We start from the raw sequence: 14,928 nt of genomic DNA on the forward strand, positions 1-14,928 counted from the left end.
AATGCTGTCTCATGATACAATATACCCTGAAGAAAACTTGAACAAAATGCAAATATTTATTGTTAAAACCTAGGGTTCAATTAGGAACTGAATTAATTCACTACTAGCTTTAAATAAGCCATCTTTAGCCGGGCGAGGTGGCTCACACCTATAATCCCAGCAGTTTGGGAGGCCGAGGCAGGCGGATCACATGAGGCCAGGAGTTCGAGAACAGCGGATCACATGAGGCCAGTAGTTCGAGTTCGCCAACATGGTGAAACCCCGCCTTTACTAAAAATACCAAAAGCCGGGGGAGTGTTAGCGCGCGCCTGTCATTCCAGCTACTTGGGAGGCTGAGCCAAGAGAATCGCTTGAACCTGGGAGAGGTTGCAGTGAGCCGAGATCATGCCACTGCACTCCAGCCTGGGCGACAGAGGGGAGACCTTGTCTCAAAAAAAAAAACCTTTACTTTTTGTGGGTCATTTTATTGTTTTTTGTTTCACTCTTATTAATGAAATATTTGATTTTGCTTCAGAGAGAACTGGGTAAAAGAAATGATATTAAGAGTCCAGGGATGTATTTGTCAAATCTTTATTCAAGATGTTTTTATTCCAGTTGTTTTTACCCATTATTTTTTTACTAATACTTTTCTAGCTCCAAAAGCATAGTTAAAACTATACTTGTGGAAGACAATGAAAGATAAAAGATATATCTGGAGTAGTCTATTTGTTGATTTTAGTGAGGGTTGGCAGAGTTCACCAATCACAGATTTTTGAAATAATAGGCGACAGTTCTATCAGGGGTCAGCCCTTTTTCTTTCTGACTGTCTCTTCCTCCTCAGGCTACACACCTGATGGCCCAGGGAAGGCTCATTTTAGGACTGTGGGGAGACTGCTCGAATCCTGCTCCCGTCCCTTCCCCTGCAATCATTGCTTCCATGCTTCCTGGGGGTCCAGAAGCAGACCCAATTTCCATGCATCTACATACCTTGCAGACAGGAAAATAATGAGAGAGAAGTGAATAAAACAGAAGACTGTTAGATCTGAGCTCCAGAGAGGAGCATAGCCTCGGGCAGTCTGGCCTCTCCTCCACTTCCCTGTACTCTGAGGCCTCTTAACATTTAACAGACTGTAAACTTGACATACACAAAGTGGAGTTACCCACAGAAAATTCCACATCCGGATTTCATCATTTAAGTTTTAAAACATACTTTTTCTTAGAAAATGTAAGGGTATTTATGTAATTATGGTTTGAGGGCGTCAGCTTGGGTTTTGCCTTCTATTTGACAGGAAAAGTTTGTCTTAAATAGCTCTCTTTTTGACATATTAGTCCCCTCTTCTGCTAATATTTTCTCTTCCTGTCTTCTTTCATTTCTCCTTGCTGCTACCAACATACAGATGTTTAGAATTTCCAATTCCCAATTCAATCCCTGAAATGCATTTCTCCCTCTTCTACCTGTCACATCACAGCATGTTTGGAGTTTGGGGGAATGAAGAGTACGGGGGTTTGCAGGAAGAAATTCTTTCCTTCTACCTCTATTAAGGCACTACTTAGTCAAAGTTCCCTCCCAGGATTCTCATCACCCTCTCTTATGGATAACAATGCCAAAGGAGAGGGGAGGCAATTCCATCTTGCTACAACTGTAAGAATCCTTGTCATGTGCAGTGACTTAAGCCTATAATCCCAGCACCTTGGGAGACTGAGGTGGGAGGACTGCTTGAGCCCAGTAGTTCAGTACCAACCCGGGAAACATAGTGGGACTCCGTCTCTCCAAAAAAATTTTTTTTTAACTACAAGGAGGCTGAGGCAGAAGAATTGCTTGAGCTCAGGAGATTGAGGTTGCACTGAGATGTGATCATGCCACCGCACTCCAGCTTGGATAACAGAGTGAGAAGACTCTTCCAAAAAAAAAAGAAAGAAAAAACTCCTGCAGCTGATTCTCTGCTTTCCCTTCCTTTCAGCAGCAACAAAGGAGCAAGGAAAGGGACAAAAAGAAACAAATGACATCTTGCAGGCTCTCCTCATCGCAACACTTGGAAGTCCCAGGGAGGCCCCCATAATGGACTCTGTCACCTCTGATTTCATCAATCCTCTGTCATTGATTTGGGACCCAAGAATTCAACTCTCCTTTGCCACACAGCCTATTCTGGTAGGACTTAGATCCAGAACCACAACTGGAAACCTAGGGAAGTGAAGGGAAGAGTCTCCCTGCACACACAACAGCAGGGAGGGTGGGCAGTCTTGGGGGTGAGGGTGCGGTACACATACGTCTGCACATCTGTACTTTTCCACAGCAACTATGTTATACATGAACATTTGGTTTTGTGGTAGTTTAGGGGATCATCTTACTTCACGTAAGTGATGGGCTGAACAGCTGTTGTGTAGTTTGATTTGGAAACATAGCCGAAATGTATATTGTTTTTACAGAGTTCCAAAAACCAATATACAAAATAACTTTTGGAAAATGCCCATTTACAATTTAGATAATGCCTGTATTTGGAAAAGGTAAGAACTTTTAAACAGATGGCATAAGAACAGTATTTACTTTGACAATTCCAATGGCAAAAAAATTGTCAAAAGAACACTGAGCATTGCTCTTTCACATCAAAGGAAAAAAAATGTCAAATAATATGAGGGACTGTCTAGGGATTCTAGGAGCCTCAAAATTATAGAACATTGTCCAGCCTATAGAGGGGTGAAAAGACAATTAGATGACAATATAATATTTTATGTAAAATTCAAAAAAATAAGAGAAACATCCAGAAAATAAATGATAAATTGCCAAATGAATGGCACAATGCTTTGGGGTCAGAAGTCCCTGTTAGCAGGCGGTCTCTGGCAATACAGGGAAAGTCTCTCCCTATGCCTTGTATTAGTCACACTCTTCTCTGCCTGCCCCAAACCATGAGGACATCTGAGGGCCAGTGATTGCAACAGTAGTACCATAGGAGTCATTTGATCTTGATTTTTCTCATGGTTTAAGGTCAAAGTTCATAAACGGAACAAAATGTTTTTGGAGTTTGGATTGATTTTTAAAATTCACCTAAACTTGATATAATTCTTGTACAGAAATTAGTTCTACAGACTTATTTTTGGGGTTACCCAAATTATATATACTAATAGGTAAGGAGTGTGTGTGTGTGTGTATGTGTATATGCCTCACACTCTAGATATATAGTTCCTAAACTTGGTTACTTTGGCCTTGGCATCAAACCTGTGCTTGATCTGCACACTAATCAGTAGGGAAATTCAGACGAGTTTCCTTACCTCCTAAGCCCAAGGCTCCTCATCTGCGAAAAGGGGAGAGGGACAGTACTTGCATGCTAGATCTCTGTGAGGGGTAATTGAGATAATTAATGCATGTAAACTGTTGAACAGAGTACTCCATATTGTACGGTGGAATAGCATCAGTAACTGCCATTGAATTCTTAACCCCTCAAACTAAGTCACCCAGTGAAAATCTACATCAGTGATGCAGGAAATTTGTCCAGATTTTTCCTCCCCATCATGCTCTGCCTGTTACTGCACCTCAGCAATTTCCGCTTTAAGATTGATGGCAGTCATGAGGCTGCTGTAGCTCTGCTCACTTGAGCACTTGTTCTCTTTGTGTGTTCTCTCTCTTCCTCTCCACAAATTTTGTCCCTGAAAGCCAATGAAATACTAAGTATCTCAAGTTAAAACACTTTTCCAGAGTTTGCCTAAGTATAATGAGTGGTTTTCAAATCCCTCAGCCTTCTAGTTGTAAGTGGGCTGTGATCACATAGGAAAAGAGTAAACAGATTGAAAGAAACACAGCACCAGAACTGCTTGCCAATGATCTGGGAATCACAGAATCATAGTGTAGAAAAGGGCTTAAAGCTCCAACTTTCTGTCAAATGCAGGAATCTTTCCAGAACTTTCTGACAAATGGACCTCCATCTATTTCTTTCTTTCTTTTTTCTTTCTTTTTGAAATGGAGTCTTACTCTGTCACCCAGGCTAGAGTGCAGTGACACAATCTCGGCTCACTAGCAACCTCTGCCTCCCAGGTTCAAGTGATTCTCCTGCCTCAGCTCCTCAGTAGCTGAGATTACAGGCATGCACCACCATGCCTGGCTAATTTTTTGTATTTTTAGTAGAGACAGGGTTTCACCTTGTTGGCCAGACTGGTCTCAAACTCCTGACCTCAACTAATTCGCCTGTCTTGGCCTCCCAAAGTGCTAGGAGTACAGCCATAAGCCACCATGCTGGGCCCCATCTATTTCTTTAAAACTAATCATTGGAGAAATTCCTAGTTGGGAGCCAGCATACTCCATCTCTAGAAAATCCAAATTGTTCAGAAAATCTTCCCTTCCACAAAGCCAGAAGTTCCCTACAGGTAGAAACCTACTTTATCTAGCTGTAAATCTGTTTCTATCCTCCTACTGATTTGGGGCAATAGAGGTTATTTGAGTGGGCAGTAACAGTTGTGGAATCCACCCCACCTGGGTTCAAATCCCTGTTAAATTATGTATTAGCTTCTTGGCTAATACATAGCCAAGAAGGGGATGCTAAAGACTCTTTTCTTCCCCATTTCTCTCTATCCTCAAGAAAGAGGAGATGTGTTGACTTAGAGGGTGCAGATCCAAGAGCAGTAATTAGTCCACATTACTAGGGTCCATTAGTAGTATTATCATGTGAGGTATAAATAAGTCTGTATATGGCTGGGAGCAGTGGCTCATTCCTATAATCCCAGTATTTTGGGAGGCCAAGGTAGGAGGATTGCTTTTGCCCAGGAATTCAAGACCAGCCTGGGCAACATAACAAGACCCTGTCTCTATAAAAAATAAAAATAAATAAGTCTGCATAAGCATAAGTAATCCATTTCCTATTTTCTCTCCTTTTGCTTATTGTATTTTTCTTTACTTCATCATTGGAATCCTAAGAACCATAAAGCTGAGGTTTGGGTAACAGTTGTAGCAAAATGTAGGGAAAGGTACCATTTAGCTATTTGGTGTAGCTACTAGTAAACTACTTTGGGGGTTGGGGGCAAAACTCCAGTTAATTTTAAAAGCTTGCATTTGCCTGAGCTTGTCCTCTACATATAAATGTCTCCTGGGGAATTCACTGGGAGTGGGGAGGCATGAAGATCGTGTCCGAAGTGTTCAAACCAGAGCAACTCCACCTTGAATAGGGGCTGGTTTCTTGGAGGAGGAGTGTATTCCCTAGAGGTTAGGCATTCTTAGTCACAGGATGAGATAGGAGGTCAGCAGGACTGGCTCCACAAGATATAGGTCACACAGACCCAGCTGATGAAACAAGATGTGGTAAAGAAGCCATTGACAATTCACCAAAAGCAAGATGGCAATGAAAGCAACCTCTGTTCATCCTGGCTGCTCATTATACGCCAATTATAATGCATTAGCATGCTAAAAGATACTCCCACCAGTGCCATGATAGTTTGCAAATGTTATGGCAACGTCCAAAAGTTACCCTACGTAGTTTAAAAAGGGGAGAAATGCTCAGTTTCAGGAACTCCCACCCCCTTTCCCAGAAAACATGTGAATAACTCACCTTTGGTTTAGCATATAATCAAGGAATACCCATAAGTATACTTAAGCAACCCATGTCGCTACTCTACCTGTGGAACCGCCATCCTGTTATTCCTTTACTTTTCTTAATAAACTTGCTTTTACGTTACTCTGTTGGCTCACTCTTGAATTCCTTCCTACATGAAGCAAAGAACTCACATGGCCTCCCAATTTTGGGGTTCACCCTGTGACAACATGATTTCAGGATCCTAGCTTCCCAGTAATCCATCCATTACTGATAACCTCTCAAAATGTAGTTTGCTTGTCCATAACATGGAGGTAACAATTCTACTCTACAGGATTAAAAATATTATGTTGGACACTAAGCAAATGACTATCATTTAAGTATGTGAAAACAATTATCAGGGCTTTTCTGCTTTTTCTAGACTAAATGTACTATTTTTCCTTCTACCACTTCTTATTTTGATTCTTTATGCTGGAACCCCTTCTCTGGTTAAACCCAATTACAGCAATGTCCTCGTTAAACTGTAGCTCATAAGATTAAAAGCAATACTTTAGATATTATTTGACCAGTGCAGATTTCAATGGAATAAAAATATTGCCCTTGTTTCAAATATCGTACTATGATTATATTAACTTGTTTACAGCCACATAACATTTGATTCTTATACAATAAGCCCAGAGTTACTTAAATTCTTGTCAGCTTGAAAATTGTCAACAGCCCTGTTCAAACTGAAATCTTCCCTAACCAAATTCTGCTCTCAAAATATGTGTTAGCCTGGCACGCTGTACACACACAATTTCACACTCATAATCACATTAATCCAGAGCTGTCTTCATTGTAAGCTCTTTAACGTAAAGAATTATGCACTCTACAGTGATTGGTCCTTAACTGGCAGCCAATGAACAGTCATTGAACAAATGAGGTTTTTAAGTAAAGTGCAAATGAGCCTTTTCCTTTCTTTTTTTTTTTTTTTTAAATAATATGGTAGTGTAGTGTCTACAAAAGACATCACAAACCAGAAGCCAGCAAAATGCATATGCCATCCAGATATGTTTCATATGCTAACAACTCATTTTTTTTAATTTTTATTTTTTGAGACCAAGTTTCACTCTTGTTGTCCAGGCACGAGTACAATGGCATGATCTCGGCTCCCTGCAACCTTCGCCTCCTGGCTTCAAGTGATTCTCCTGCCTCAGCCTCCCGAGTAGCTGGGATTACAAGTGCCTGCCACTATGCCTGGCTAATTTTGTATTTTTAGTAGTGATGGGTTTCACCATATTGGCCAGGCTTGTCTTGAGCTCCTAACCTCAGATGATCCACCCACCTCAACCTCCCAAAGTGCTGGGATTACAGACGTAAGCCACAGTGCCCAGCCCCAACTCATTTTAAAAATTAAATTTCATTAATGATTTTAAGATCAGTAGCTCACACATAAAATTATTGATTTCTAGCTTCTCTTATGTAACTGTTAGAACACTTTTGGCTACAAGTAAAATAAACCTCAAGTTGCCTTACATTAAGGTTTTTAAAGGACCATATAGGTCTCATAAAATAGGAAGCATCAAGTTCCCCAGGTTTAATTCCTTCAATGTCTAACTAACTATGCTCTTGAGGTCCTAGGCTCCTTGTCTTTTTCTGCCTGCCCATCTTACTGTTAGCTTCACCTTCATAGTGCCAGCAAATGGCAAGACACCATATTCAGATAAAGCCTGTGTTCCGGGGAAGAAGAGAGACTTGTTATTTCTGTACCTCTTTTTTAGGAGCAAAGCAATCTTTCCCAGAAGCCTTCTTGGAGATTTTTCCTCTAATGTTGTTGACCAGAATTGGGTCACATACTTGTTCAATAAACATTCTCTGGCAGGGAGGATAAACTTCCTAGCATCAGCTTGGACTAATTATCTGGGGTATAATGGATGCTTGGGAAGAGACCAAACCAACCTATGTGTACTACCTTGAAAAATCAAAAGATCTGGCAACATTACAATCCAAATCCCCACATAGCAACAAACGTCTAGAGCTATTTCCATCCTTACAGAGACCTAGAAAATGGTCCTCAGTTCCCCACGGTCCCCACTTGCCTGGCCTTTGTAACCATTTGGGTTTTACCACACCTAGTTTATACTTCTTTAGCTGGCAGGAATTTCATGCTAAGTTATAATGTTTCATGGGTATTTTAGCCTATGGATTTTTCACAGTAAATGATGTGTAGGTAATTGTGTGAGTTATCTATAGCATAAAGTAAATCGTTCCACAACTTAGTGTCTTAAAGCAACAAGCATTTATCATCTCACAGAGTCCTGAGGATCAGAGATCTGGGAGAGGCTAATCTGCGGCTCAAGGTCATGAAGTTGCAGTAAAAATGTTATTGGGACTGCAGTCATCTGAAGGCTTGATTGAGGTAGAGGAACTGTTTCCCAGATCACTTATGTGGCTGTTGGCTGGAGGCCTCAGTTCCTTACTGCATGGACTTCTCTATGGTGGTGCTTAAAACATAACATTGGCTTCCCCATTGCAAATGATCCAAAAGAACAAGCAAGACAGAAGACACAAATACTTTTATAACTTAATCTCAGAAATGGCATATCATAACTTCTGTCATATTCTATTACTCACACAGTAAATTAGCCCCAGTACAGGGCAGGAGAAGACTATGCAATGATGTGAATTCTAGGAGATAGGGATTGTTGGGGGCCATCTTTGAGGCTGGTTAACAGTTATATTCTGCAAAATTGCTCTAAAACAGAGAATTTAAAAATACTGTGTTTATAATGTGGCCATATGTATTTTCTAAATGCTAAATAAGTAAGTCCATTTTCAATTAAACAAGCATTTTAATCAAAACATAGGGTCAGTTCCAAGCAAAAGTGTTTTAACTTCCTTACAATTGCATCTCCCACCATACTTTATGAACAGGCTCATTCTTGGTCTACTATTTTTCTGGTTACAAGAAAGCAAAAGATTTTATCCATGAATTTAGGTATCCAGACTCATAGTAGGACTCCAGAGTGTACCAGATGCCTGATAAGACTTAAAATGTCAACCAACCTTGAGTTGTTAATATTTTAATAGGGACAAAAGAATGCAAGAAATTGACAAGGGAACTATAGGATTTCAGGCACCCTCTGAACTGAGTCCCAAGGAGCAGAAATCTGGGTAAGAAAGATGCTTCCTGAAAAGTTATCACTTGTAAGGCCTCCCATATTAGAATGCTTTTGCTAAAGATAAAGAATTGTAAAACAAAACCAAAACAGCCATGGTTTAATTTGACAAAAAGATTACCAAAGTTTTTCAGTTAAATTATATTAGCTATCTGCAAAACAAACAACTCTAAGTATTTTGTAATGCATCAGAATTTCCTGTCCAATAAATTAAGCTACACACATTTCCATTGCCTCCCAATACACTCTCAGCCAAACAAAAAAACCCAAAGCATCAAAAAGCTTATATACATAATGCAGCTATAACAACTAGAAACAAAGTTTGCTGGTACAGCTAAATCAGAAAGAATTTCTTTTTTACCCCCTTTCATAAAACAGCTACATTGTGAAGGACATATGCCCTCATTTTGGTGCTGAAAGATTGACACAGTTTTGAAACAGAGACTCATTGGCAGTATTAACAGCTGAGCCGTGTAATAAAACAAACTCAGGGCATTAAAAATATGACGCTACCCTAGACTAGTCTTTATTTTTAGAAGGCTTAGAAATCTCTACCCAGTGTAGAAAGGCTTTTGCATATGACTTAATGTTCTTTGCTATCGAATGGTCATTTAAAAGATGAAATATGGTCAGTAAACAAGACAGTACTTGGCACATAGCATTAGTTATGTTGCAGCCCACAGCTGAGGCTGAGCAGACAACTTTATATAAGTTGCTAGGTTCCATCAGGATTCTAAAATAAGAAATGGTAACTGGTTAAGCTTTGTTCTGTGAAACAATGGCTATCAATGCAATGCATATGTCTTATGGAATGTTTGTCTTCAGAAATATTTTAAGTAAGTTATTTCAGAGAATCAACAATAACTTTGGATAACATTAACCTTTGGACCTTAATTAGCTCAAGGCATATAATGATTAAAGCAGAAGGAGACAACCTGTTAAAAAATAGGTCTCTAGAAGGGAGGAATTTAAAATGCTTAAACATTGAAAACACACAAAAACCAGATAAAGAACATGAGTTTAAGAAGACAAATAACGTCATGATTTTCATTTTTGATTGTGATACACAGTGTCTTTGGAAGCTATGATTTTATACTTTATAATTTTCTATATTGTTTTATTTTGTAAATATGTTTGATAAAGATCTTTAAAGAGAGAGTGCAAACAGAGTAAAAATATCTTTAATGTACACCCATCTAGTAGCATCCATTTGATTACTTAAAGATATACTGACTTATTCATAATGAAGAAGAATTTTTCTCAAGTGGTTGGATGAATTTGTGTTGACTGTAAGTAAGCTCTTGAGGGAGATATTGGATCTTATTCATTTCCGGATCTTCATTTAGTGAAAATTGCTCAATAAATATTTTTCACTGATTCTATCTCCAGTCTCTTACTTAGTTCTCTTTATGGTCAGTGGATTAGATTACCTTTGTGAGATGGTTGGCTGGAGGTAAATGCGTAGAATGCAGTGAATACAGGGTTACAGAGCTGTTGTTATTGTTTCCTGCAAATTTAACCTATTTTATGGGAAACGTTAATAAAATCTTGCTTTGTTTAGAATATTTTGCTAAAAATATACATTTTTCACTACATTTTCTTTCTAATTCTCTCAGAAAATGGATTGGATTATCCATTCTAGAGGCTTTGAACTAGATGGATTGTAACCCACACAATTTGTAAAAGCATCTGGATATGAATTTGGAGCAACAATAATTTGAAAAGTGCTTTAAGTGTCAGACAAATGCTAAATCAATCAGGGAACACACAACCACCTACATTTCTCTTTTGCAAATACAGAACACTGGGATTTTAGTGTTTTTCGTATAGCTTCACTCTAGCCCATGGGGCTCATGAAGGTGCAGTATATTAAACAGTCTAAAAACATTTCTGCATGCAATATAAATTACTGTATTTAAATTGGCAAAAAATAAAGCATATGCTATAATCAGGAAATATAAGTGAAGAGATCAGGTATTTTGGAAAGTTAAAAAACTGATAGAAGAGATGTAATTAATCATACTGCTTTATTTCAAACAGAAATTCTCATTATCTACACTTGATTATTCATAAGCCTAACTTACTCTTGAGGAGGTTGAGAATATTTACCTTTGCTTGCTTTTTATTTGCAAGGATTAAAGCCAGATTATTTTCTCTTTTTGTACACCTAAGTATCTAGCATGGTTTGTTCCAAACTACACTAGGTTGTTAATGCCAAATCAAATTTTAGGTGAAATAAAAAGGGACAAACTATAAAGAAGAATTATAAACAGTAAATCTAATAAATAAACATTAAATTTTATTTTATTTTTTTTTATTTTTTGAGATGGAGTTTTGCTCTTGTTGCCCAGGCTAGAGTGCAATGGTGCAATCTTGGCTCAAGCGATTCTCCTGCCTCAGCCTCCCAAGTAGCTGGGATCACAGGCATGCACCACCATGCCCAGCTAATTTTGTATCTTTAGTAGAGACAGGGTTTCTCCATGTTGGTTAGGTTGGTCTCAAACTCCTGACCTCAGGTGATCCATCTGCCTCGGCCTCCCAAAGTTCTGGGATTACAGGCCTAAGCCACCACGCCCGGCCATAAACATTAAATTTTAAAATCTGTCGTTATTCTTTCAGATTTGTCTGCTTGTTGAACTCTAGCTCATGTTCAAAGCTTGCTTTAACAGCATATGAACTATAGACAGGGGAAGAGTCAAAGTGAATGTCTTGACAATTTAGGTAAAATAGTAAGAGTTGGCATTAATTGAACACTTACTCTGTTCAAGACCCCACAATAAGCATATCGTCAATCATATCAATCATTCATTTTATGTATGTTCATTAATTCTTCCCAAAGCCTATAATATAGGCAGACAGGCATTATCCAATGGGAATAAAATAATAATAAAAGAAAAGAAAACTGAAGCTCAGAGAGTTTAATCAACTTGCCTAAATCTATACAGGTAGTAAGTAATTAAGATGAGATACGCAGGCAGGACCATAACCACTTCATTGTAGATCAGAAAATAAGCTTTTTTTTTCTTTTTTTCTTTTTTTTGAAACAGAGTTTTGGTCTGTTGCCCAGGCTGGAGTACAGTGGCATGATCTTGGCTCACTGCAACCTCCGCCTCCCGGGTTCAAGTGATTCTCCTGCCTCAGCCTCCCGAGTAGCTGGGACTACAGGTGCCCGCCACCACACCCAGCTAATTTTTGTATTTTTAGTAGAAACGGGGTTTCACCATGTTGACCAGGCTGATCTCGAACTCGTGACCTCAGGTGATCCACCTGCCTCGGCCTCCCAAAGTTCTGGGATTACAGGTAAGCCACTGTGCCTGGCCAATAAGCTTTATTTGCAACTAAATTATCCTAATTGTTATCTTTGACTGTAAAATTCAGTACAGATGCTCAATTCATCATTTCTCAAAAGCAAAGATGAAGATCCTAGTAGACTTCATTAATCTACAAAGTTATATTAGACTGAAGTCTTACATTGGGTTTTAGGAATTGTAGCCATGCAGCCATCCAATTTAGAAAAGCAGATTTAAAGAACTTAAAATCTTCAGGTCTCTGGTGACTGAGTTTACCAGGCAAGTTTTTACACTTGAGCACCAGCTGAATATAAAGATCTGGACTTTGAAAAGCTGAAAAACCAAATGGGAATATTTAGCTAATGAAGGGCCACCACTTGCCACTGAGCTGAATGCCTGACCTGGTTATGATTTTGTCACATAGGTGAGTTTCTGTGGCATAATTTGGCCGTTACCGACCCAAGCTATGGGTTCACATAGCTTGGGTTGAAATTCATCTCAGCTGCTTATTATCAATTTGAGCATTTTGGCAAGTTACATAACCTCATTAAGCCTTTTAAAATTGTCATAAGAATTAAGTGGGATAATTTGTGTATATTTTGGTAAAGGACTTATTTTAGGTCTGACTTTTTTTGTTTGTTTGTTTTTTGAGATGAAGTTTTGCTCTTGTTGCCCAGGCTGGAGTGCAGTAGCGCCATCTCAGCTCACTGCAACCTCCGCCTCCTGGGTTCAAGCGATTCTCCTGTCTCAGCCTCCTGAGAAGCTGGGATTACAGGTGTGTGCCACCACACCTGGCTAAATTTTTGCATTTTTAGTAGAGACAGGGTTTCACCATGTTGGTCAGGCTGGTCTCGAACTCCTAACCTCAAGTGATCCACCCACCTCGGCCTCCCAAAGTGCTGGGATTACAGGTGTGAGCCACCATGCCTGGCCAGGTCTGACTTTTCAAACAAAAAAATATATATACAAAAGTACTAATTTAAGGAGAAAGTGATAAGTATTTAGTTCATAAACTGCTGTTATTGAAAATAATAGGTTGGACATAGTGGCTTACGTCTGTAATCCCAGCACTTCGGGAGGCTGAGGCAGAATGATCATTTGAGGCCAGGAGTTGGAGACCATCCTGGGCAACAAAAGCAAGATCTCATCTCTACAAAAAAAATTTTTTTTAATTAGCTGGGGTTGGTGCCCACGCCTGTAGTCCCAACTACTCAAGATACTAAGGCAGAAAGATTTCTTGCACGCAGGAGTTCAAGACCGCAGTGAGCTGTGATTGTGCCACTGTACTCCAGCCTGGATGACAGAATGAGACCATATCTCTTGAAAGAAAGAAAGAAAATAACAAAAGTAGTTATTTGAAAACTACTGGCCACTAACACACAATTTCAAAGAAATTTTGTACCTGTTATGTTATATTATGTAATGTAGCAATTAAGGACTGGAGTTCAAGAGGAATCCGAAAAAGTTTGTGTTCAAAATTTAACTCTGCTTCTTACTTAACTCGGATGACATCAGGCAAGTTGCTTAACTTCCTTTAGCTCGGTTTACTTGTCTATAAAATAAGGATAAGTCTAATACTTCAGCAGTAATTTTTTTTAAATTTTAGGTTTTTTGTACAGACAAGGTCTCCCTGTGTTGCCCAGGCTGGTCTCAAACTCCTGGTCTCAAATGATCCTCCCACCTTGGCCTCTCGACATGCGGGGATTACAGGTGTGAGCAGCTGTACCCAGCTGATAATCATTATTTGATGAATAAATAATGCAACAACAGCATGGTACCTGGCATATAATACACTTTAGGTAAATGTCTGTTAATAATGTTAATAAAATTATCATTGTTAAAGTATAAGTACAAAATAAGAAATCTAAAGCTCAAGTAAAGGGAAGTGAAAAGAACTTTGGCTTTTTCTCCCTATTGCTTGCAATTCAATTTGGCCACACACTGGGCCACTAGACTGTCTTCTGAGAAAACAGGTAGGAGAGGGAAATGTTAGACATGGTTTAATGAAGTCACATGTTCAATGACAGTTAAGACTCAGCCTGCCCAGAAGCTGGGTAAACATTAGTCTCTCTGGCCTCAAGTGGTTGGTGCTTAAGAGCAGGCATAACAATCTTCTGCCAAGGGAAAATATTGATCAATACACATAAATGTTACCTGAAAGAGTTCTTAACATTTCAGTGATTATTTTGTTAAGAAAGAAAAAACTAAGATTGTTTGTTTCAGAAATTTTTAAGGTGCCCAGCCTAGGCTTCTGTGTGAATTCCTGAATAATAACAGGCCAAAAGAATTCAATCCAGGCTGGGTGTGATGGCTCATACCTGTAATCCCAACACCTTGGGAAGCCAGGGTGGGAGGATGGCTCGAGGCCAGCTGTTGGAGACCATCCTGGGCAACACAGTGAGACCCCTCATCTACAAAAATTTTTTAAAAATTAGCCAGGTGTGGTGGTGCACCTCTGTAGTCCTAGCTAGTTGGGAGGCTGAGGTTGGAGGATTACTTGAGCCCAGGAAGCCAAGGCTGCAGTGAGCTAGCACCATGCCACTGTACTCCAGCCTGGACAACAGAATGAAACCCTGTCTCTTAAAAAGATAAATAAATAAAATTTTTAAAAAAAGAATTCAAGAACATTCCTCTTCCTCAATCACAGATGGATAATGCTTTTAGGGCTTCCATGCAGGCCATAGTTAGCCGCAAATGATTTTGTTCTTCCTTCTTTCCCCAGGCCTCCAACATCACAAACTCTCTTTGAAATATAACCTTGATCTTTGGCAGGTTTCTAACCATTAACTTTCTATCAGAAGAAGGGAATATTACAATAAAGGTCATCATTCAAAACATGGATTTACTTATTTTTTCTTAACATTAAATTATTCTTTACATTCATTGTTATATTTAAATAAGGAGATACTATGTTGCCTAGTGGAGAGCACATAGATTGGCCATCAATGGACATTATGTCAAATTCTACTTGGCTATTTTATACCTCAG

This window comes from Macaca fascicularis, chromosome 5, assembly GCF_037993035.2.
Source record: "Macaca fascicularis isolate 582-1 chromosome 5, T2T-MFA8v1.1".
Taxonomy (NCBI): Eukaryota; Metazoa; Chordata; class Mammalia; order Primates; family Cercopithecidae; genus Macaca; species Macaca fascicularis.